This window comes from Felis catus, chromosome A1, assembly GCF_018350175.1.
Source record: "Felis catus isolate Fca126 chromosome A1, F.catus_Fca126_mat1.0, whole genome shotgun sequence".
In the NCBI taxonomy this organism is placed as follows: Eukaryota; Metazoa; Chordata; class Mammalia; order Carnivora; family Felidae; genus Felis; species Felis catus.
In genome coordinates, this window is record NC_058368.1 from 159,247,531 (window position 1) to 159,271,423 (window position 23,893).

Below are 23,893 nucleotides of genomic sequence, written 5' to 3' on the forward strand. Positions count from 1 at the left end.
ATGCTTTCCTTCCATTTGGCTTCTAAATATACCAATGTTCATTTAAGTTATTTTCCTGTACTGTTCAGCTTGGATTTTGTACATTTTTTTCTGTGACAAACAAGAACATTAAAAAATAAACGGAAAGAAAAGTCAAATTACTTATCTTTACCCATATGCTATGATTTTTTTATTTTCCATTAGGAAAACACTACTTTGGTAGTTATATGTCTACTACATTCCAAAAAAATTTTCCCTATCAGTAAATAATCCAGATGAGATGAATGTTCCTTCATAGTTTAATCTTTTTTAAGAGACTTCTGCCTTTTAAAAGGTAAATACCTTTTATCTTTCCTCAAATTTGAAAACATGTAAGTGGGGAAAAAAGGTATTGTTGGTTACATTATTTATATCTAATTTTATATTTCCATGTTATATTGTTTTATAATCTTATTATTTTCTGTACCTTCTAAAGACACAATAATGCAAAGGAATTTATTCCCAAGGGAACTATTTATGTGTCTTTAGACAAATTGTGTAAACTCTCTGGGCTTCATTTGCTTTATTTACTTATTGTGCCATATACCTAGGGAAATACTAGCTAAAAAGTGTGAGAGATTATAGGGAGAGGAAATTAAAGAGTGATAGCAATAAAATAATTGTGTGCATACTATGTTGAGCAGTTTGGAATTCATTTAGCAGGTGATATGAGGGAACTGTTGAAATGTTTTAAGAGAAACCATGAGGTTATATTTGTGTTTCATAGAAATGACTCCAGAGTTGATGTAGTAAATGGATTTGACAGGTCTAAAACCTTGATGAGATGGTCCCAATTTCAAATATATCCCATTGTCATCATGAATCCATTTGTGTTTGTTAGATAACACGATCTATATTTTTTGGTTTAATAAATGAGGACATTTTATTACTTTGAAAAATGGGGACAATAAAATTTGCATGGCTGGACTGAAGAAAGGAGATGTACCCTTACTATGTAGGAAGTTCTGATACCTACAATATATGAATTTACTGGAGAGTCAGTATCTCTCTAACATCTTATATGAATGAACCCATGTTTTGAGTATAACATGTTAGATACTGTGTTAGGACCTTTAATCTAGGTAGTAGCTCAATTTGTGCAATAATCCAATAATGAAGATGTGGTACAATTAAAGATTACTATACAGTATAAGTGCTATGTATAATGCTATAGTGCTATAATAATATTATAGTGCTATACTGTTTCACACCAGCTCTCTTAAGGAGTTATGGCTATTCCCCTTATACAGATTGTAACACTATGACTCAGCTTTGTGCAAGGTTATATAACTAGTAAGTGATGGGAATGAAATTAAATCCAGATCTGTGTAACTTCAAAGCTCACTCTGTTGGTATAGACTGGATCTACAGTACAGTGTATTGTACTGTCTTTCTAGAGGAAAATGAGAATTAAATTAGTTAAACCATGGATTCTTAGCAAGTGGCAGAACCAGATCTTCTGATTTTAGGTATACTGTTCTTTTCATTGCACCAGAGCTGTCTTCTGTATCCATGGAGCTACACTAAAAACCACAGCTTCTCAGGAACATCCTTAGACTTTGGTGCTCTGCTTGCCTTCTGGATTGTCAAACAGAACTTAAGCCTGAACATTTTCTACATCCTTATCCCCTTTAGCATGATCAAAAGTTGATCATCCGATATATAGGTTAGGTGTCAACACCCCTTAGTTGTATTTTATTGGCATTTACATTTTTTTAATTTGTGGTGCAATGATATGTAACAGAGTACACAATTGGCCAGAACATACCATTCCCTCATCATTTACTATATGCTTATCTCAAAACACCAAGAGAGATTTTTTTAGTGATATTTAAAAACTCTTATTTCCGATTGCTTTTCTACAAAGGATCTAGAATTTGTTAAATTTGGGGGAAAGGTCTAAGCTACAGTTTACATAGTGTACTTAAGTTTTCTAGTAGTTAGTCCTATAGATATTAAAAAGTAAATAATAGCCATCCTCATTTCATGAGGAAAATAAAATTAAAATATCCTTATTCATTCATTGCATTAATTGTGTATACAAATCACCAGTTGTCTGTTCTTCATCAAATAATTATTTCTGGAATTATGCTCTTCATGGCCACCTAAGGTACTGCTTATCTTGTTTTTTTGTTTTTCTTGGTTTCTTTGATACACTGTCATTCTTGGCCACACCCTTCTTCACCAGAGGCCCTTCTCTTGTTTCAGGATGCCATTCTCTCATGTTTTCCTTTTTTCACTGTATGCCTGTCCCCTGCTTATTTTCTTTGAATTAGTATATTTATTTTATCTTATTTAAATTATTAACCAGTTCTATGTATACTGCAAGAACAGGAAGCAAGTATTATCTAATCTATATAGAAGAGGTACATTTTATGACCTGTTAAAATAATGTATTACATTCTTGACAGTCTCTATATATAAGTTGTCCTGGAGACTCCCATCTACCGAAACTAGTGCATTCACGGTTGAGGGCAAATTGTTCACTGCTAAGTTTTGACTATCAAATCACAATTGCTGCATATGTGGCGTGAATGCCAACTCTCTTGAGAGTTAGAAGTTTCTAAATTCTGAAATTCCCAGGAACTTCCAACTCCAACCTGAGAATAAAATTCTCTGGGTACTATTTTCCTGGTAGCTTCCAGGTAAACTTAGCCCTGTAACTTGGGGTCCAGAATAAGATACATGAAGTAGGGTTACTTTAATTGATCTTCAGATCTAGAGCCAGAAGCAGAACTTTGTAGTGACTCCACAGACATATGAGTTAATGATTTTTGCCACTATGTTTATGAATTATTTGTTATTTGGCGTTATTGTAGTAGTAGCTGAGTGCTTATAGAAATTGCAGCGTAAAAGCCTGAATGTAGGACTTTATTATAAAACAATGTAGAGAGGGCATCAGATTTGAAGCTACACAAACAAGCTCTTGTCTGGAAAGCAAAATGTAGTAAAGTTTAAGCAACAAGCAGGAAATGGAGATATTGTGAGGAAAGTGATTGGGGTTGACTTATGTTCTACATATAATGGATGAGAGGCCCTTTCAGTTTGCCATGTGGTATAAAGAGAAAAACTTGTGAAAAATTTATCCAACTGTATTTGGAAAAATCTAAACTGTATGTACCAAATCCTTGACAAGATTCTGGATATTTCCTCTCAATGATGATCCTATCTGAGCACAGATAGCAATTATGAAAAACAAACAATTCTAGCAAAACCACTATTGCTATTTCTACCCATATATTTATGTGACACGTTAGGTAGGAAAGCAAGAGGAACCTAGCTATAGATGAGCCTCAGCTCAACCCAGGTTTCCAAATATGAAGATACAATGCAGTCGCATCTCAATCCCCAGACAACGAGGTGGTTCATCTCATATGTGAAATGATTTAAAATAGTGTCTTAATTATAATTGGAATAAAAATTTTACATAAACTACTAAAAATGTGTAAAACCTTATTGGAAGTTCTTGCTATGTAATAGTGATTTTCAATCGCTTTTCCCTGCTACTCTCATAATTTAAAAAAAACTATCTTTAACTTCATTAAATTATTAAAAATGTTCCTTATAGGTCTAAATTGCTAGATCAATCTCCAGTAAATTATACATGCTGACTTTCAAAAATAATACCATGATTTCTTTCAATATTTATTTGCTTACTTTAGAGAGGATAAAACAGAATTAGTTTTTTTTTAAAGCAATTTTTCAACTTCCTACCTTCTTTCCTCTTTAAATTTTATGTATGTATGTATGTATGTATGTATGTATGTATGTATGTATGTATTTTTTCAAAGAATGCACCTCTTTATTAAAGGTACTCAATTACATGGTTCAGGTAAATTATCCTCATACTCTTACAGAATGTCCTAACATCATTTGAATCCATCTTCCCCAATTTCTTTACCACTCTCCAAATATGAAACCCTTTTGAGGTTCCATGTTCTTTACATTGCCAATCCGTCATTCCTTTCCAACTCAAGTTCCTTTCTTTCTTCATTTTTTAGTGCTTGTTTGTTTTAATTTAAATCCAAGTTAGTTAATATATAGTGTAATCATGATTTCAGGAATAGAATTTAGTGATGCATCAAGTAAATGTAACACCCAGTGCTTATCCCAAGAAGTATCCTCCTTAATGCCCCTAGCCCATTTAATCCATCCCCACCCCAACACCCCCTCCAGCAACCCTCAGTTTGTTCTCTGTATTTAAGAGTCTCTTATGGTTCATCTCCCTCTCTGTTTTTATATTATTTTTCCTTCCCTACCCTTATGTTCTTCTGTTTTGTATCTAAAATTGTACATATGAGTGAAATCATGTGATATTTGTCTTTTTCTGACTGACTTACTTTGCTTAGCATAATACACCCTAGTGTCAGCCATGTTGTTGCAAATGGCAAGATTTGATTCTTTTTGATCACCAAGCAATATTCTAGAGTGTGTGTGTGTGTGTGTGTGTGTGTGTGTGTGTGTGTGTGTGAGTGATTGTGAACAATTCTTTTAATGTATTGGATATGGTTTGCTAGTATTTTATTGAGTATTTTTGCATCCATGTTTATCAGGGAAATTGGTCTGTAGTTCTCCTTTCTGGTGGGGTCTTTGGTTTTGGAATCAAGGTAATTCTGGTTTCATAGAATGAGTTTGGAAGTTTTCCTTCCATTTCTATTTTTTGGAGCAGCTTCAAAAGAATAGGTGTTAAGTCTTCTGTAAATGTTTGGTAGAATTCCCCTGGAAAGCCATCCAGCCCTGGATTCTTGTTTGTTGGTATATTTTTTGATTACTGACTCAATTTCTTTATGGATTATGGGTATGTGCAAATTTTCTATTTCTTCCTGTTTCAACTTTGGTTGTTTATATGTTTTGGGAATTGGTCCATTACTTTCAGATTTCCCAATTTATTGGCATATAATTGCTCATAATTCTCTCTTATGATTGTATTTCTGCATTGTTGATTGTGATAGATCCTCTTTCTTTCTTGATTTTATTTATTTTGGTCCATCCTTTCCTTTTTCTTTGTGATCAATCCATCTAGAGTTTTATCAATTTTGTTAGTTCTTACAAAGAACCAGCTCCCAGACTCATTGACCTGTTCTACTGGGTTTTGTTGTTGTTGTTGTTGTGTGTGTGTTTTTTGTTTGGTTTGTTTTTCTTCTATCATTCATTTCTGCTCTATTATTTATTATTTCCTGCTTCTGCTGGCTTGGGGCTTTATTCACTGTTATTTTCAAGCTCTTTTAGATGTGAGGCTAGGTTGTGTCTTTGAGACCTTTCTTCCTTCTTTAGGAAGGCCTGGATTGCTATATACCTCCCTCTTATGACTGCCTTTGCTGCATCTCGGAGGTTTTGGGCTGTCATGTTTTCATTTTCATTGGCTTCCATGTACTTTTTAATTTCCTCTTTAACTTCTTGGTTAACCCATTCATTCTTTAGTACTATGTTCTTTAATCTCCAAGTATTCAGGGTCTTTCTAAATTGTTTCCTGTGGTTAATTTTAAGTTTCATAACATTGTGGTCTGAAAATATGCAAGGTATGATCTCAATCATCCCATTGTTGAGGGATGATTTGTGATCCAATATGTGTTCTCTTGCTTTTTAAAAAAATTTTTTTTAATGTTTATTTATTTTTGAGAGAGAGACAGAGACAGAGCATGAGAGTGAGCAGGAGAGGTGCAGAGAGAGAGGGAGACACAGAATCTGAAGCAGGCTCCAGGCTCCAAACTGTCAACACAGAGCCCAACGTGGGGCTCGAACTCACAGACCGCAAGATCATGACCTGAGCCGAAGTCGGATGCTCAATCGACTGAGCCGCCCAGGCGCCCCATCTATTTCTAAATTCTAATTTCTACTTCAGACATCTTGCTTGTATCTGTGTTGATTAAGCCCCTGGCTGTCATTTCTTCCTATTCTTTCTTTTGGGGTGAATTCCTTCATTTTGTCATTTTGGAGGAAGAAAACAATTAATGAAATAAAAAATTAAAATTAAAAAACATAAAAACAATACAAAATATCAAATAAAGGAAACTAGATCCTAGGTGTGTTTTGGTCTGCTTGTTGAAAGAAGCTTGGTAGAATATAAGAAAAAGGAAAAGAAAAGAGGAAAAAAGGTAAGAAAAACATTAAAAATTAAAAACTATGTAATGGAATAAAGTGAAATAAAGAAAATGATATAGAACAAAAAAATTTTTTAAATAAAAATAAAGTAAAAAAATAACTAAAAGTTTCCTCTTTCTGTATCCAAGAAAGAGGAAGAACACAAAGAAAGAAAAAAGGAAAACAATCTAAGTGAAAACAGAAGCAAAGAAAATGAACAAATAACCAGCAAACAGAATGAAACCCAAATGAAGTTACATCCAGTAACTAGAACATCCAATTCCCCTAGAACTGAAGCTATGAAGCCTTCTGTAGTTGGTAACCTAAGCAGATGAAGTGACTTGTGCTGGTCTTCTAGGGGATGTGCCTGGAGGGTGCAGTTGGGCGGGAATTGGTGTAATGGCTCTGTTCTTCACTAGGTAGCACTGCTTAGCTTACTGGGGTGGGTCATTGTGGCATGTATGTGCATGCATACATGCATGTCCCTGGGAGAGATGGAAATGTCTTCACCCAGCTCCCTAGTTTCTGGTACAGGAACTTTGTGCTGTCATTGACCCACGATCCAGCACCCCTCCTTTTTCTCAGGCCTCTCTACACTCCCTGCTTTGACCCTGTTTCTGTCCAAGCCATATGCCCTCCAGGCAGCACCTCCCTGCCTGGGAGTTTTATCTCAGGTGGGGTTGTGTTTCAAAACCCCAAACTTCAGAGACCTCTGCAACTTGGACCCCCACCGACTCTCTGGGGGAGAGTCTCACTGAGCAATGGCCAGATGCTGTCTTGCCCCAGAAAATGTTCGTGTGATCATGCAGTGGCAGCAGAGGTTCAGAAATTATGGCAAATCACAACACACAGACCATGCCAGGTTTCACCACACTCTGGCATCTTTTTTTCCCAATACCAGCAAATGTGGCTGCTCTCTGGGGTCTACTGGTACCTTTGCCTGTGGGGAGGCTGTATGGCCTCTACCAAATGCACTTGAAGCAGAGGAACTGCTTCTCCCCTTGTGGCACATGGACCCTTCAGACCCTGCTGTCTGCTCCTGGGGATTCACCCTGCTTCCTCACCAGAGCACCGCCAAACACTGAACTCCGAAACTTCAAACTCTGCATTCCACTATTTATAGAATCCTGATAGTATTGAAACCCTCTCCTTTCTTCCCATCAATGATTTTGGGGAACAAATTACTTGTTCAGTCCCCTGCAAGTGTTTTCACTTTTTCTCTCTCTTTCTCTCCAGCCACTTCCAGGAAAGTGCTTTTCTTGCAGGATCCTTATGCCTGTACTCTTCCCCTTTCTCTTTCTCTGTTCTCTCTGCCAAAACAGCTCCCTACCCTCTGTGGCTTTTCTCCCCCCCCCCCCCCCCGCCCTTTTACCTCTCCACACTGCAAACCTGCTGAGTTCTGTGGCTCAAGTGATGCAGATTGTGGTGTTAATCCTCAGATCAATTTCCTAGGTGTTTCAAGCAGTTTGGTGCTGATCTAGCTGCATTTCATGGATGAGACAAGCTCAGGATCTCCATGCTGCTCTCCCATCTTAACTCCTCCCCTATATGTATTGATTTATTATTTGTTTTGTCTTAAATAGGTTATACTTTCATTTGGTTCAAGATCAAAATACTATATAATAAGGCAAGCATTGATAAGTCTGGTTTCTATACCTGTGACCAACAGATAACCACTTTTATTAGTTTCTTGGTATAATTCTAGTGTCTTTTAGGTATATACAGGCAAACATCAAAATAAGTTCTTCTGCTCTCAACTGTTCTTTCATAAAATAGAGCATACTATATAAAATGTATTGATTTTTATCTTTTAACAATGGTATTTGTTTCCTAATTGTTGTAACAAATTACCAGAAATTTGTTTATGGCATGAAAAACATAAATGTATTACCGTATATAATTCTGGAGGTTAAAAGTCTAAATCAGTCTTTCAGGTCTAGATTCAAGGTGTTTGCTGGACTAATTCCTTCTAAATCTATTTCTTGCTCTTCCAGCTTCTGGAGATTGCTTTGGTATTCCCTGGTGGGTGGGCAAACCACTCCATTATCTTCTTCCATCTTAATATTGCCTTCTCTTTTGTCATCACATCTTCCTTTGGCTCTTTTCTTTTCTTTTTTTTTAAGTTTATTTATTTGAGAGAGCACAAGTAGGGGAGCAGCAGAGAGAGAGGGAGGCAGAGAATCCCAAGCAGGTCCCGTGCTGTCATCACAGAGCCCAATGTGGGACTCAGACTCATGAAACCGTGAGATCATGACCTGAGCCAAAACCAAGAGTCAGATGCTTAACCAACTGAGCCACCCAGGTGTCACCTTTTGCTCCTTTTTCCAAAGATAACTGAAGTTACATTCAGGGTCCAGCTGGATAATCCATATCAAGATCCTTATTTTAGTCATATTTGCAAATTATCTTTTTCCGTGTATGGTAATACTTAAAGGTTCTGATGATTGGGATGTGGATATCTTTGGTGAGAGTGCATTATTTAGACTGACAAAGCATTAGGTCCTGGAAATCACTCATATCAGTCATTAGAGGTTTTCTCACTTTATTTTTGTAGCTGCATATATTCCCATGTATAGCTGTACCACAGTTTATTTTAAATTCCTACTGATGGACATTTTTTTTTGTTTTACAGATAATTTTGCTGTTAATAACTTGATAAATCAACATTTTAAACCTGCTCATGTATAATATTATATGTAATATATATAAATATAAATGCATATAATGGTATATAAATATAAAATATTAATTTTAATACTTATTAAACATCAAGAGGAAAATTTTCTAAAATACACATGCTAATAAGTTACAGTGACTTTTTATAATTAGCTCATATTTCTGGTGATAAGTTATATTACTTGTTAGAATGAGATAGTATTAAGCATCAATTCTATTTTTTCTTTTATCTAATTTTTCTTTTTTTCTTGTTATTAAATGTTTATTTACTTTAACAAAGAGAGCATGAACAGGGATGGGTAGAGACAGAGGGAGAGAGACAGTTTCTAAATATCCAATTTCTAATTGTGGTATTCCATCTCACAAACCCTGAGATCAAGACCTGAGCCAAAATCAAGAGCTGGATGCTCTACTGACTAAGCCACCTAACACCCCACTATTTTTCTTTTAATGTATGTAAGCTCTGAGAAACTTTGTTCACAGAAATGCATTGGTGAGAATTAAAGGAATAATAGCAATGTCTGCATTATTCAACCTCCTTTCAATCATTTGCTTAAACCACCTAGTGATCTGTCGTCAAAACTATTTAATATGTTATCAGACGGTAGCTCACTAATGTGTTCTTTTAAATTTTGTTGAATTCAAATAATTGGAAACCTCTGAACTGAAAAATATTTATTATTTCTTATCCATTAATCAGAATCATTTAGTTTTTTCAAAATCAAAAGCTACATTGTGAAAATCATTGCTATTTTTTCTTATTCTGGAGTTTTTATCACCCAGAATGATGTAAGATAGTAAAATCTAAGAGGCAGGAAATATGATCTAAGTCAGAAAAGAAAAGAAATATGAATGGAAGTTGGGAAATGGAGAAAAACTAAACTACATCTTCCTTCTTGGGCAGATAAGTTTTGGCTATGTGTACATAAGAGAGTCGAAGATTTTAAAAACATATTCCTTTAAAATATTCCTTTTTGCATACTCTTTGTGAATTCTTCATGTACCCACATGTATACATATCCCATCCAATTTTGAAGACTATAACTGTTTGCTATTTCAGCATGTATTTTCATACAACAAATGCTATATCTTTATTTTCTTCTTATTAACATACATAAATTTTAGAAGTATTGCTTTAGAGAAAACGATGGTCTCTTCTACTTAAATTATTAAGAATAACTCCTGGGGCTTGCTGAATATGTGTAGATAGTAAATACTTGTGGATTGAGTTTAAAAAGTTATCAAGAATAAATATAGTGCATAAACACTTAGTTCAAATTTGGTCAGCTTGATGTTTCTTCTAAGGGAGTAGGATCTTAGCCCAAATAGGAAACATCTACTTAGTTCAGCTGCCTTTATATAACTGTAGCAGGTCAGTAAGAGAGACTTTTCCTGCTGTTTCCTGGCTAGCGCTGAAAGCAAAGTACAATGGGTGTTAAGTGCCCACACATTTTACAGAGGTGCTAGACCTTCTGTGTAGAATTTGTTGGAAAGTGGCCCAAATTGGTTTTGCAACACTTAACCCATCACCAAGTCCAGCTTATATATAAGAGGAGGCCTGGTAAACTAATGAGTCAGGACCAGTGAATAGGATTTCCTTGAGGAAAATTTTGGAGGGCTGTGCTTTTCCTCTCTCGTTTCTTGGGGGAGATGGGGAGGATGTGCTCCTTTTCAAGTTAAGCCATGTGAATAGGCTTCAAGGAACCATCTAAAAATCATAAAAGTATAGAAACTCATACCTGACTCTCACTGGAAAAGAAATAGTCTGGATGATATTATCTGGGAAGCAGAACATAGAGAGAGGGCTCCATAGGGGATGGTTCTTATTTCCAGTGTTTGGTGGAAAATATATGAGTTTTCCCTTAGATTAAGAGGATGTTGAGTAATTTAGCCAAGCTTGAGCCAGGATGGCATGACCCAAAGAAGAATAGACTATGTGGGACATTAGCAAGAAGAGGTTAGCTGAAGAGAAACTTAAGAATCAGTATAGCACCTCTGTGAAGAGTATCGAAGTGGAAGATATTAGAAGAACTTTCGAGAGACAGTCAGTATTTAGGCATTAACCATCAAGAGGGTTACAATTTTCAGATTAAAATAGTATCAGTCAATTTAAGTCCTTTGCACATGTTTTAGTTGTTTGTTTTTTTTTTCTCTAGTGAGAGGTATAAGTTTCTTATGTATTTTTCCAAAGTGGCCATCAAATACATGAGAAGGTGCTCAACATCATCAATCATCAGGGAAATAGATTCAAAACCATAATGAGGTATCACCTTACACCTGTGAAGATGGCTAATATCAAATGGACAAGAGATAACAAATGTTGGTGAGGATGTTGAGAAAAGGGAACCCTTGTATGGTGTGCAGTGCATATTGGTACAGCCATTATGGAAAACAGTATGGAGGCTCCTCCAAAAATTAACAGTAGAACTACCATATGATCCACCAATTCTTCTTCTGAGTGTATATCCAAAGGAAACAAAATCAATAGCTTAAAAAAATATGCCCTCTTATTCTCATTGCTGCGTTATTTGCAATAGCCAAGACACAGAAACAACTTATATGTCCATTTATGAACAAATGAATCAAGAGAAGATGATACACACAGACATGCATACGGGCAATGGAATATTATGAAGCCATAAATGAGAAGGAAATCTTAACATTTATGGTAACATGAATGAACCTAGCAGGCATTATGCTAAGTGAAATAAGCTAGACAGAGAAAGACACATACTATACTATGTGGTATCACTTATGTGTGACTTCTGAAAAAATTGAACTTATAAAAACAGAGAATAGAATGGTGGGTACCAGGGCCTGCTGCCGATGTTTCCCCACGGTAGTTGGTAAATGCCAGTAGTTAAAAATATAACATAGACTTGATACATGAGAAGATTAAACAAATACTTTCTTCTAGTCCAATGCTGTTAAGTATTAGTGTAAAAAGAGTATTTTTTTCTCTTGATATCATAGTGGGTTTTTTTTTTTTTTTTGTTTTCTTCAGGTTTTAAAGGAACAGCAAGATAAAGTTGCTGATTTTCAGAGATATTTTCAGCTTCAGATTTCTATCATAAAAATGAGAAAGCAGAAGTGGACAATCAATCAGAAGATGCTGCTGAGGTAGGAAACCCACAATAGGAATAAAATGTAGAGAACACCTTAGAAGGGGGAAGTGATGAACATGCACGAGAAGGCAGGTACTTAGCTCCTTCTGTGGTCAAAACAGATATAATTAAATGGTGTAAGCATAGGTTCCAGTTGATACTGGATGGACTTGCAAATCTTTCCTAATAACACAATAGTAGCATCTACTGCCAAAGCATGGGTATTATGAATAATCTAAAGAGAAACATGGTCATATTAAGCCTCAGAAAGGTAAAATAACTTGAACAAACAGAAAGTTGCAGAATGAAGAATCAAACTCAGATGTTAGACTCCAAACAGCATTTTCTTAGCCTCAATACTAGATCACTCTATCTCTTGGATTGAAGTGTATAAGTCATTATATCTTTCTAGAGTCTATACTTATTTTTACTGTCATCCTAATTTATTTTATTTCTTAACTACATATTCCTTGAAACAGATCAAAAACAGATGGTAAAAAGTCTGTTTTCTTCTAGATGTGTCTTTTTTATTATTATTAAAGTGTATCCCATCCTCTAGATTGCCTGGTCTTAAAATCCATGTGGTTAATTTAATTCTAGTAACTACTGTATCAATTGAGAGATAAAATATTTATAAAATTGGTTGCTTAGAATGAAAAAGTCCTCACGAAACTAAAGGTAATCATACATCTATCTATGATCAGTGTTAGGGCATTTTAGAAAATAAAGTGGCTGAAACACACAAAATAGAAGATAATATAAACTGAAATTGAAGGGAATACTAAACTTCTGAATTTTTGAAGTCAATTTATTATAGACTTTTAAAATTAAAACCTTAAAATATTCCTGTTTTTAGGCACTAAACATAATTGTGTATAACTTGTGTTTCTTTTAAAATGATAAATTGGGCATAATTAGAATTACTTAATATAGACATTATGACAGTGAGAAATGACTGAGAATCACATAAATCCAGATACCTTATATTTTCAAATAATACTTACCATAGAGCAAATGACTATATAAAAATAAGTTAATGAATACCATTTTTGAACTTAATTTCATAGTCATTAAGTGCAGGAGATATTTATTCAGTTAAGACTTTGAGATGTGAAATGGTCCAGAGAAGATGAACAGGGTTTAACATGAAGCTAATGATTCCTCAGCTTGTTCAGACTTTATTCATTATTGATCATGGAGTCTTCAAACCAAGATAGCATATACTTTTAATGTTTGAAATATAAAGCCAACCACAGAGTTTAAAAGCAGTGTTATTTATGTTGTTTTCCTCCTGTTCCAATTTTGTCTTTTTGAGATTGTGTTGTCACAAATTGGCATTTCAACTTGAATGTTTTCACTTTGCATTGTTAGAATATCTATGTATAATTTTTTTAAATCTTTTAAGGAAGTTCATAAAAGTTGTATATTCTTAGATAAGAAATCTATAAAAAAAAAAAGAGGAAAAAAACAAAAAACAAAAAACAGGGGCCCGGGTGTCTCAGTCAGTTTTGCGTCTGACTCTTGATCGGTTCAGGTTATGGTCTCACAATTTATGGGTTTGAGCCCTGCATTGGGCTCTGTGCTGACAGAGCAGAGCCTGCTTAGGATTCTTTCTCCCTCTCTCTGCCCTTCCCTCACTTGCTCTTTCTTTCTCTCTCTTTCAAAATAAATAAAGAAACTTAAAAAAAAAAGTAAAAAAGAAATCTGTGGGAAAAAAAAGCACTAAGCCTCTAAATGTTAATGTGAGCATAGAGAAAAAAAAAATCTCACTTTTTTTTTTTTTCTCTAATGCTTCCCTTAGAAATATATTGGTATTCCTGTGGTATAAGGTTTATTCCTAAGTTTCATTTTTCCTGCTCATATATACAATAAAATGATTAGTATTTTTAGAAGCCTGATTTTTTAATTTTTTTTTCAACGTTTTATTTATTTTTGGGACAGAGAGAGACAGAGCATGAACGGGGGAGGGGCAGAGAGAGAGGGAGACACAGAATCCAAACAGGCTCCAGGCTCTGAGCCATCAGCCCAGAGCCTGACGCGGGGCTCGAACTCACGGACCGTGAGATCGTGACCTGGCTGAAGTCGGACGCTTAACCGACTGCGCCACCCAGGCGCCCCTAGAAGCCTGATTTTTAATTAATATCCCTAAAGTCTCTCAATTGAGGTTTCCACTTTGTATATTGATATGATGGAATTCAGTCTTCTATAGCTGGTTGCTCTTCAAAGTGTTTCCACATTATAAAACTCTCCATCTAAGCACCAATCACTAGATTCTCATAGTTTAGAATTCAGTGATGTCCAAAAGGTTAACACTGTTACCAGGGCAAACAACCAAATTAGTGTCATACTGGGTTGTGGAAGAGAGGAAAGCTATTGGGACTAGGATTTTGAGGTCTTTTTATCAAATTCAGTGAAAAATCTGAGGGGAAAGAGGTAATTGAAATAGTGTATTCTGCGGCTGGCATGGAAAATGCTTGCCAAAAGTAAAGTACCCTTCAGGTCCATTATGCTATCACAAGAGTGTCTTTGTATGAGCGTCCACTTAAAGTTCTGGTTGGCTTTCAATAAAAATTAAAGCAACACTTATTTTCATAATATGTGATTTAAAATCATATTATTTAATTTAATATATCTTCATAGGGTGTTAAGAAACTTCATTTGAAGCATTTAATACCCATTAATCACCACTTTGAACATTATAAATGAATGTATGTGTCTGCGTATGCCATATATAAATATGATTAATCATTATGTGTGTGAACATATTCATATGTATAAAATTTTAATCATCTGTTCCTAGCCTCATATCATAGAGAACAATCTGTTCAAAGATTTTGGATCTTATGTAAGAATCTTTCAAACTAAGACATTCTATGTATTGCATCAATTTTCCCAGATGCTTTGCAACTACCTGAATAGATTGAAGGATTTAAGGGAAAAAATGTTCATTAGAAATAAAGATAGGGCAATATATACAGAGTCACCTATAGTTCTAACATGCCATGAACCAAATTTGTTCAAATAACTTGAATTATGATTATGGTATTTTGATTGTGTGTATGTCTGAGGAGTGCGTTGTTTCTTATCTTGCCTTAGGGAACATGAGTATTTATGATAAACCTACAGTAAGTTCAGATGAAGCAGAAAAGATAAATATTTTTCTTCATGGTATCTTAGGCCAGAAGAAGTAAAAGTATAATTGATTAAATACATAATCAAACATCCATAAGCAAATTAAATAACTACCTTTGCTATTCTGTACTTTATTCCAACCACTTTGTATGTATGTATCTCATATGGTGGGAACATATTTGGCTAGTCATTACAAATAATTTTGGGGGGGCACAGATAATCTTTCTTCTTCTTCCATTCCTTTCTCCCTCCTTCCTCCTTTCTTTATGTTTAAAGAAATAGGCCACACAATTTTTTTGTATATGTGACTTTTTTTAATAATCTTTCATATATGTTCTTGAATTTTCCAAGGAAAATACATTTGCTTCATACGTGAAGGAGTGTATCAGTCTTAAACATAATCATATATCTGTTAAGCTAAGATCTTTTGTAATTTGTGCATGCTGGGAGGCAGTGCTTACATATTTCAAACTGGAGATTGTTAAAAGTTACAGTTTGTGGAACTGTTATCACTGACACCATCTGGATAATGTTTGACAGTATAAAAAGTCTGAACACATCCATCAGTTAAGGATATTTTCTCATTCCAGGAGGTTGGAATGAAATTCCATGTGGAAATGAGTGTATCTAAGGAAAGAACATTGTTCAAATTTGAAGGGGGACAACAGAAGGCGAGTGAAGTATGCAGGAGTTTTATGGGTATGAAATGAGGAATAGCTAATAAAATGATCCCTGCATGACTCTGCATGAGAGGAGAGTCAAGGAAGTTGAATGCTAAATTACCAAAGAAAATATTTCAAAGAAAATAACAGACTTAAATGAAGTCAGATTTTCTCATAATTTAGACTAGTAGCTTAGTGTTTTAAGGTCAGAACTGATTACTTTACTTGTGAAAGTCAGTTTTCAAACAAGCTAAGATAGCTTTCTGGGTCTCTGAGCTTGAATTAAATGTTCTTTGGGGGAACAATTTAAGGAAGAGCTTGAGAAAATGAGATAAGAATCTATTCTGCTGTTACCACTTTCCATATCTGCTAGTTGCATTTTTATCCCCTGTCAAATTTGTCCCTAGAATAAGCCTGCAATTTCCATCTCCCAGTGCCACACTACAGAATCTTCAAGCACTTGGAAACTGGGTGGTTGGAGGAACTATTCATAGGGTGATTTATTTGTGAGGGTCTCTGAAATAACATCTCTATCTCTCTTCTCTTAAGTGAAAAGAAACACAGTCTTCATTTTTCCCCCCTGGCATACATTGTCTTTATATCCAAAATGGATATCAGTAGTCAAATTATATAATAGTTTCTCCAAAATAAGTAAGCCAGTCACCTTCACATTAACCAGTTTTCACAAACTTTTATTTTTTTTCTTAACCACCAAGAATCTCTTCTATTATTTCTCTTCACTTCATGAACTTTGGAATTTGAAAAAAAATCTATATACAGAATTTACTCACAATAAGTAGCAGCTCAGATACCATTATGTTTCCCCCCAGATAAGAATCATTTGGGTGGTAGTTCCTGGGCTTCTCTGGGAGTGAAAGGCATGTCTGTGGCTACCACTTGTTTACTCAATAAATGTCCATTTTCTGAGTCAAGAAATCTTTGGAGATTCTAGTAGTGTCAAGGGCATTATAATAAAGTCAAGAGATGCTATGTACCCTTATAAAGAGTATAAAAACCTGCTTTTCTAACCTGGCTCTGCTCTAGCCATGTAACCATGGACCATTTATTTAACTTTTCTATGCCTCTCTTCCTCACCTGTGATAAAGGGAAAACAGTGGTACCCACATAAACTCACTATGGGGATTATGGGAATTATGGGGATTTCATATCTGTAAAACACTTAGAATGGTTCCTGGCACGTGGTATTACTATAAAAGTGCTTACTCCTTTTAATATATTAATTAGCCTATGAAGACTTACAACAGGTAAATCTATGACACCCATAAAGTTTTATTTCCTATAGCCATTAGATATTTTAAGAAAAGAAAAAGATGATTTCCTGAGACTAGCAGTCTCAAATCAGTAACCATAGTAGCATATATGTCCCTCAAGAGGAGGTGCTCAGGTTCTAGTCTGGGGCAAGTATCCTGCAGTCTCATTTGTACTCATTTTCACGTCCTTGTTCTTTGTAACATGTGTGTTTATACATAAACATTCAATAAATCTATTAGGTTTATATTCTATATACATATTATATATTTTATATATTTCTCTATACATTTTATATATTATATATTTATATATTCATAAATATATTTTATGTTATGAATATATAAAAATACTGTCTTATGTGGGGTTTTTTTTTGTCAAGTTAGCTAACATACAGTGTACTCTTGACTTTAGGAGTAGATTCCCATGATTTGTCACATACAACTCCCAGTGCTCATCCCAGCAAGTGCCCTCCTCAATGCCCATCACCCATATTCCTTATCCCCCAACCCTCCACCCCCATCAAAAAGTTTGTTCTCTGTATTTAAGAGTCTCTTCTGGTTTGCCTCCCTCTCTGTTTGTATCTTATTTTTTCTTCCCTTCCCCTATGGTCATCTGTTAAGTTTCTCAAATTCCACATATGAGTGAAATCATATATCTGTCTTTCTCTGACTGACTTATTTCACTTAGCATAATACCCTCCAATTCCATCCATGTTGTTGCACGTATTATGTACATTCATCTATCTGAAAAGGTTCGTGATTATAAAGGTTTATAATATATGCTGTTTTAGTTATTTAACTTTTATCATTTGAACTCTTACCTTGTGCAACTTGCATCACTTAAAATTAACACTGGTTTGCTATATTTCTCAACACTGACTGCAGGAAGACTTGCCCCAAGCTAGAACTCGAGAAAAACATTTCTTTAATTAAACAATAGATAAGTAGTTAGTAAGAGAGACTGGAAAAAAAATTAGGAAAGATAAAAGTTATACAATAAGATAAACTGTAAGGATACTTAATTAACTTTCACTCTTGATTTATATTGCATATTTGTAAAGTCCTCTGTAAATTCTAAGTGTAACGTAAATGAAAAATATTTTTATTATTTTACTAGTAATGTTTCCATGGTCACTGTAAAAAACCAAGTTACATCTGTAGAAAAGGAATCATTAATACAGGTTTCCAGATTTTAGCTGCCTTAGCCAAAAATTTTCTTTCCCAAGGCTGAGAATAGTAACTCTATGAAGCTGAGATCTAATAGCATTCGGTGCAGTGAGCCCATTCTTGGTTAAAATCAACCATTCAAGGTTGTGACAAAGGTTAGCAAAAACCAATCAGCTGGAATGGATAGCATTGTGTGCAATTGGATCATGGCATGGTATCTAAGGACACATCAACCAGAAGTGATTATGTCAAAACAAAATTCTCTAAGTGAGAGCATTGGAGTCAGCACTTCGTAAAGGATAAACAGCTCAAAATGTGCCTGTGTAAGGACCTCTTGAATGCTGAAGGGTGGCTTTAAAATGTTCGGTGGCTTAGTTAAATTATGTGTATTGAACATATGACACTTCCATGTCATTTGCCCTATCTGGATATAGTTCTTAACAATGTATTTCTTTGAGATGCTCCAACAAGTTGGTTAACAAGTTTGTGATGTGCTGTCACAAACCCACTACTGAATTATATAAGGTCAGTTGTTAAGTTCACATTAAATATATGTAAGACTCTCAAGGAATATGGTAGGGTTGGGAGCCAAGGGACTCAATATCATAGGGAAAAATTCTTAAACTACCTCCAGTGTCCTCTTTATCTTATATAGTAGTTGCATGCTCTCTGTTACCATCATTTTCATCTTTAATTATGCGCACACAGACCTCATGCAGTGTTGTTTAGTTGCATCACTTTCTCTTTAATTCAAAGCATTTCTTTACTTCAGTCTTTTTTGACTGAGTGACAATGAAACACCAGCAAAATATTCCATTCAAGAAGGTACCTCTAAAGCCTTTTCAAAATAAAAGAATTCCCAGGATTTTTTTGAAATAATACATGTTTACCATATCATAGAGAATTTTTGTTTTAGCATTCTTTTTTTTTTTAACGTTTATTTATTTTTGAGACAGAGAGAGACAGAGCATGAACGGGGGAGGGTCAGAGAGAGGGAGACACAGAATCCGAAACAGGCTCCAGGCTCCGAGCTGTCAGCACAGAGCCCGACGCAGGGCTCGAACTCACGGACCGTGAGATCATGACCTGAGCCGAAGCATTCTTTATGTTAGTACACATTAAAATCTGCCTAAAAAGTGTGCTTAATTTCTAGTGGAACTGTGTTTGAGTATAATGGGTTGCAAGTGGGAAATGACAGTATATTAAAATTTTTAATTTTGTATATATACCTGATTGGTAATTATTATATGATTATATATTTTAAATGTGAAAACATTTGGCAGTTAATACATAGAAACACATCTTACCCAAGAATATCTAGTAAATGAGTGACAAAGATACCTTACCAGTAAGACATTTTTAAATGGAAATTTAATTTTCTGTGAAAGTGAGTACTTACAACTCAAACCTGACAAATAAATTCTCTAATGGAGAAGCAAAAGAGGAACCCAAGATGAACTATCATCATTTTTAAATTTTTAATGGCTAACTTGTATATTTCCTAAATTTATGTTATTATGTTATCATATCCTGGTTTATCTGATCATTTACTCAAACACTAAGATTGGAGTTTATCCTATAATAGTTAAAACACCTTGTGTGAGAATAAAAATATATATTTATTGTGTTAACAGCATTATCAAGAGCTAAAAGTGAAATTCATTGGTCTAATTAACATTTAGTATTTTTGTAAGATCTAAAAATATTTTTATTCATTGTAAATATGTAAAATTGCTAATTTTTCTTATAAAAATAGTGCCTGATGCTCAGAACAAGCAAGTAAGAGAGTCTTGCCAATGAAGAACTGTTCTGGATTAATGTTAATCAGTCTTCACTCTTATAAATCTCAAAAACTATATTGACCTTAGTTGATTTCAGATATAAGGTTCTTTGGTCTAGAGGGACTTTCAGTTGTAGTTATTAGCCTTAGAGCAGTGCTTCTCAAACTGTAAACTGCAAATAAATTACCTGGAGATCTTACTCAAATGTGGGCTGATTAAGAATACCCAAGATGAAGCCAACATTGTGCATTTCTTTTTCATTTCATTTATTTCATTTCATTTCATTTCATTTCATTTCATTTCATTTCATTTCATTTCATTTCATTTCATTTCATTTCATTTCATTTCATTCCAAGTTAGTTAACATACAGTGTAATACTGGTTTCAGAAATAGCATTTAGTGATTCATCATGTACATATAACACTTAATGTTCATTCCAACAACTGCCCTCCTTAAAGCCTATCATCCATTTATCCCATCCCCCACCTAACAACACCCACTTAGCAGCTCTCAGTTTGTTCTCTGTATTTAAGAGTCTCTTACAGCGGTGGCTCAGTAGGTTAAGTATCTGACTTTAGCTCAGGTCATGATCTTGCCATTTCTGAGTTCAGGCCCTGCATTAGGCTTTGTGCTGACAGTTTCAGAGCCTGAAGCCTGCTTCAGATTCTGTGTCTCCCTCTCTCCCTACCCCTCTACCACTCATATTCTCTCTCTCTCAAAAATAAATAAACCTTAAAAAAAAAAAGAGTCTCTTATGGATTGCCTCCTCCTGTTTTTATCTTATCTTTGCTTCCCTTCCCCTATGTTCATCTGTTTTGTTTCTTAAATTCCAATTATGAGTGAAATCATATGATATTTTTCTTTCTCTGACTGACTTATTTCTCTTAGTATGATACACTCTGGTACCATCTACATTGTTGTAAATGGCAAGATCTCATTCTTTTTGATCACTGAATAAAATTCCAGTGTGTGTGTGTGTGTGTGTGTGTGTGTGTGTGTGTGTGTGAGAGAGAGAGAGAGAGAGAGAGAGAGAGAGAGAGAGAGAGAGAGTATACACACATATACACATCTTCTTTATTCATCAGTCAATGGACATTTGGGCTCTTTCCATACTTTGGCTATTGCTGATAGTGCTGCTATAAACATTAAAGGTGCATGTGCCCCTTTGAATCAGCATTTTTGTATCCTTGGGATAAATACCTAGTAGCATAATTGCTGGGTGGTAGGATTATTCTAGTTTTAATTTTTTGAGGAACCTCCATACTATTTTCCAGAACAGCTGCACCAGATTTTATTCCCACCAATAGTGCAAAAGTGTTCTTTATCCCCATCCTCACCAACATCTGTTGTTTTCTGAGTTGTTAATTATAGCCATTCTAAACATTGTGCATTTTTAACCTGATTCAAGGTAATGCTGATGTAGCCTGCCCATATTCTATTCTTTGAGTCAAAAGATCCTAGTAAATTTCTTCTCAAAGGTTTGAAATGCCATCAGTATGATTTTTTTATATGAAATTTATTGTCAAATTGTTTTCCATACAATACCCAGTGCTCATCCCAACAGGTGCTCTCCTCAGTACCCATCACCCACCCTCCCCTCCTTCCCACTCCCCATCAACCCTCAGTTTGTTCTCAGTTTTTAAGAGTCTCTTATGTTTTGGCTCCCTCCCTCTCTAACCTTTTTTTTTCTTTCCCCTCTCCTATGGTCTTCTGTTAAGTTTCTCAGGATACACATAAGAATGAAGACATATGGTATCTGTCTTTCTCTGTATGATTTATTTCATTAGCATCACACTCTCCAGTTCCATCCATGTTGCTACAAAGGGCCATATTTCATTCTTTCTCATTGCCATGTAGTATTCCATTGTGTATATAAACCACAATTTCTTTATCCTTTCAGTTGATGGACATTTAGGCTCTTTCCATAATTTGGTATGAATAGACACTTCTCTAAAGAAGACATCCAGATGGCCAACAGGATATGAAAAGATACTCAACGTTGCTCCTTATTAGGGAAATACAAATCCAAACCACACTCAGATACCACCTCATACCAGTCAGTGGCTAAAATGAACAAATCGGGAGACTATAGATGCTGGCGAGGATGTGGAGAAACGGGAACCCTCTTGCACTGTTGGTGGGAATGCAAACTGGTGCAGCCGCTCTGGAAAACATCAGTATTATTTTATAGTTACCACTATCTTAGAGCGTTACATAGTGCTGCTTTCACAAGTCAACTTATCTAAAAATAAAGATGATTTAGGCCTTCTGAGAACCCTCCAGAATAATGCATGTTGAGTAGTCTGCCTATGGCTATGCTTCACCTTTTGTTAACAAGAGAAACTGACTGCTAAGGATAAAGATTGGGTAGTATGAATGAGAACTATAAATCCTTTAGAAATAATTGTTTTATTGGTAAAATAGAAACAATATGTGCAAGCAGCATAGGAACACATGCCAAAATATCCTTTCTATTTTTATAGAAATACTTAGTCCCAGAATATGTGGATTATAAACCAGACACCTTTAAATAATACATGGGGCAAAAAAACTCTCAAGAGAAATTTAAAAAATATTTTTAACTACATGAAAATTAAAATTTATCACATTTTGTGGATTCAACAAAAACAGTGGTTAGAAGGAGATTAATACTATTGAACTTATATATTATGTTAGAAATGATCTAAAATCAATAGTCTTAAGGAATCTAGAAAAAGTAGAGCTAATTAAATCCAAAGTAAGCAGAAGAAAAGAAATAATATGAATTAGAGCAGAAGTCAATGAAACTGAAAAGAAGAAATCATTAGAAAATCAACAACAAAAAAGTTTGTGCTTTGAAAAGAACAATAAAATTGATAAGCATCTAATGAGTTTTAAAAAAAGCAAACATGAATTTTTAATGAAAAAATGAAAGGTGATATCAGTGCAGATTCTATGGACATTTAAAAGATAAAATAGTATTAACAACTCTATCCCACAAAATTGGTAACCTACATGAAATGGACCAGTTTCTTGAAAGACACAGGAAGAAGTGGACACTCTGAATAGATATCTATATCTATTAAAGAACTAAATCAATAATCAATTACCTTCCCAAAGAAAAAGCATCAGGTCCGGACAGGCTCACTGGTAAATTCTGCAAAATATATAAGGATGAAATTGTACCAATTCTCTGCTTTCTCTTTGAGAAGATAGAGCCAGAGGGAGTATTTCTTCATTCTATTACCCTAGTAGCAAAACCAGAAAAAGGTATTATAAGTATTAGACTAACATATTTCATGAACATAAATATAAAATCCTCATCAAAATATTAGCAAATCAAATCCAACAAGGTATGGAAAGAATTACACACAACAACAAAGCAGCATTTATCCCAGGTATACCCAGGCATATAGGACTTGTACAATATTAAAAAATGAGTTGATATAATCTATGACATTAATAGGCCAGAAAAGAAAAATCACATGATCAAATCAGCAGATGCAGAAAGAGCATTTGAGAAAATACATCATCTATTTATGATTTAAAAAAATTCCCAGTAAAATAATAAAGTGGAACCTTCTCAACATGATAAAATAAATCTACACACACACACACACACACACACACACACACACACACACACACCCCCTACAGCTAACATCACACTAGTAATGAGAAACATGAAGCTTTCTCAGTAAGATCACCATTCCTTTTTACCATCATACTGCAAGATCCAGTTAATACAGTAAGGCAAGAAAAGGAAATAAAAGTTATGCAGACTGGGAAGGAAGAAGCAAAATTATCTTTGCTTGCAGAGGACATTACCACCTATGTAGGAAATCCAAACGAATCAACAGAACAACTCCTAGAACTAACATGTGATAATAGCTGTGTTTCGGAATACAAGATTAGTGTATAAGTCAATTGTTTCCTATATACCAGCAATAAACAAGTGGAATTTGACATTTTAAGCCCAATACTATTTACATTAACACTCCAAAAATTAGGTATTTAGGTA

The 23,893-nt window shown here is 34.8% G+C and overlaps 1 long non-coding RNA gene across 5 annotated transcripts in view; it reads left to right on the top strand.

The window, feature by feature from the left end:
- The window catches only part of LOC123379189, a 316,516-nt gene that overhangs the window by 78,257 nt on the left and 214,366 nt on the right, over window positions 1-23,893 (top strand). For all 5 annotated transcript variants that reach the window (XR_006583365.1, XR_006583363.1, XR_006583362.1 and 2 more), the window contains one exon: window positions 11,780-11,895. This is a non-coding gene — a long non-coding RNA (uncharacterized LOC123379189). The remainder of the gene's footprint in view (window positions 1-11,779; window positions 11,896-23,893) is intronic.